Raw genomic sequence first — 2,500 nt, 5'->3', positions numbered from 1 at the left:
CCTTTCGGCCTAGGTTAGACACTCGCTGCTTCACTCAGTGTAGCGCGCGTGCGGCCCCGGACATCTAAGGGCATCACAGACCTGTTATTGCTCAATCTCGTGTGGCTAAACGCCACTAGTCCCTCTAAGAAGTTAGACGCCGACCGAGAAGGTCGCGTAACTATTTAGCATGCCAGAGTCTCGTTCGTTATCGGAATTAACCAGACAAATCGCTCCACCAACTAAGAACGGCCATGCACCACCACCCACAGAATCAAGAAAGAGCTCTCAATCTGTCAATCCTACCTGTGTCCGGGCCGGGTGAGTTTCCCCGTGTTGAGTCAAATTAAGCCGCAGGCTCCACTCCTGGTGGTGCCCTTCCGTCAATTCCTTTAAGTTTCAGCTTTGCAACCATACTTCCCCCGGAACCCAAAGACTTTGGTTTCCCGGAAGCTGCCGGAAAGGTCGTCATGGTAACGCCTCCCGATCGCTAGTTGGCATCGTTTATAGTCAGAACTAGGACGGTATCTGATCGTCTTCGAACCTCTGACTTTCGCTCTTGATTAAAGAAAACATTCTTGGCGAATGCTTTCGCAGTAGTTCGTCTTCCGCCGATCCAAGAATTTCACCTCTAACGGCAGAGTACGGACGCCCCCGTCTGTCCCTCTTAATCATTACCTCGTGCTCCGAAAACCAACAAAATAGAACCGAGGTCCTATTCCATTATTCCATGCAACACTATGCAGGCGAACAGCCTGCTTTGAACACTCTAATTTTTTCAAAGTAAACTTATCGGCCACCGCCGACACTCAGTCAAGAGCACCGACGGAGAACCGAAGGTGAGGCGAACGCAACCAGTGACACGCCTTGCGACGGACCGGCGGCGCTCGCCCAAAATCCAACTACGAGCTTTTCAACCGCAACAACTTTAGCATACACTGTTGGAGCTGGAATTACCGCGGCTGCTGGCACCAGACTTGCCCTCCAATGGATACTCGTTAAGAGTTTTAGGATGTACTCATTCCAATTACAGGGCCTCGTTAGAGTCCTGTATTGTTATTTTTCGTCACTACCTCCCCGTGTCGGGAATGGGTAATTTGCGCGCCTGCTGCCTTCCTTGGATGTGGTAGCCGTTTCTCAGGCTCCCTCTCCGGAATCGAACCCTGATTCCCCGTTACCCGTTATCACAAAGGTAGGCACGTAGCGTACCTTCGACAGTTGATAGGGCAGACACTTGAATGATACGTCGTCGGTGCAGAGACCGTACGATCCGCGTGGTTATCCAGAGTCATCAAACGTCACAGGACGAACCCGGTCGGTTTTGATCTGATAAAAGCGCGCCTCCCGAAGTCGGCGCTTAATGCATGTATTAGCTCTAGAATTACCACAGTTATCCACTTCGCTTACGAGACCAAATAAACCAAGACTGATTTAATGAGCCATTCGCAGTTTCGCTTTACGAGAACTCGTACTTGCACCTGCATGGCTTAATCTTTGAGACAAGCATATCACTACTGGCAGGATCAACCAGATAGCTGCGACAGCTGCGCTCGGCCCTTGCTGGGCCGCCCGGCGCGTGCTCGTCGCATTCGTTTAAGACCGAGGCGATCGCCTGCGGCCGTACTCAGCTTCGACAGTCGCTGGCCGCGACGTCCACGCTCTCGCCGGCAGAGCCAGGCGGAGCGATTTGCGTTTTTTCTTTGCTCGCCCTCTCTCGGGCTCGATCCATTCAGTTTCGCACAAACAAGAGCTCTGCCGGCCGCCTGCAGCGGTGCCTAAAACCCGGGCATAACAATGCGACCGTTCTGCTAGGCCGACAAGCGCTCAAGCCAGACGCTCGATCGAACGCCCCCTACATATTAGTCGAGACAACGGCTCGCTCATTAGCATCGCGTTTGTACTTTAACTTTTTTCGGCTCGGCTTCTTTCGACGCCGATGCCGGCGACGCAGCACTCTCTCGCCCGCCAGCCACCGAGAAAAGGGTGCGCTCCGACCGGCCCCGCACCGCTCTTTCTTGGCTCATTCGAAATTACTGTCTTTCGCTCTGACATGCCTTACCTAGGGTTAGGTTAGTATGCTTGCACGTTTGTACTTTAACTTTTTTCTGCTCGGCTTCTTTCGACGCCGATGCCGGCGACGCAGCACTCTCTCGCCCGCCAGCCACCGAGAAAAGGGTGCGCTCCGACCGGCCCCGCACCGCTCTTTCTTGGCTCATTCGAAATTACTGTCTTTCGCTCTGACATGCCTTACCTAGGGTTAGGTTAGTATGCTTGCACGTTTGTACTTTAACTTTTTTCGGCTCGGCTTCTTTCGACGCCGATGCCGGCGACGCAGCACTCTCTCGCCCGCCAGCCACCGAGAAAAGGGTGCGCTCCGACCGGCCCCGCACCGCTCTTTCATGGCTCATTCGAGTTTACTGTCTTTCGCTCTGACATGCCTTACCTAGGGTTAGGTTAGTATGCTTGCACGTTTGTACTTTAACTTTTTTCGGCTCGGCTTCTTTCGACGCCGATGCCGGCG

The 2,500-nt window shown here is 53.5% G+C and overlaps 1 non-coding gene across 1 annotated transcript in view; it reads right to left on the bottom strand.

Moving 5' to 3' along the window:
• The window catches only part of LOC144423588 (small subunit ribosomal RNA), a 1,810-nt gene extending 297 nt beyond the window's left edge, over window positions 1–1,513 (bottom strand). The window contains exon 1 of the ribosomal RNA XR_013476055.1: window positions 1–1,513. This exon is cut by the window's left edge and continues 297 nt beyond it. This is a non-coding gene — a ribosomal RNA (small subunit ribosomal RNA).
• Between the last annotated feature and the right edge of the window lie 987 nt (window positions 1,514–2,500).

This window comes from Styela clava, chromosome 5 (assembly GCF_964204865.1).
Source record: "Styela clava chromosome 5, kaStyClav1.hap1.2, whole genome shotgun sequence".
Taxonomy (NCBI): Eukaryota; Metazoa; Chordata; class Ascidiacea; order Stolidobranchia; family Styelidae; genus Styela; species Styela clava.
This window is presented reverse-complemented; position numbering and strand designations above follow the sequence as displayed.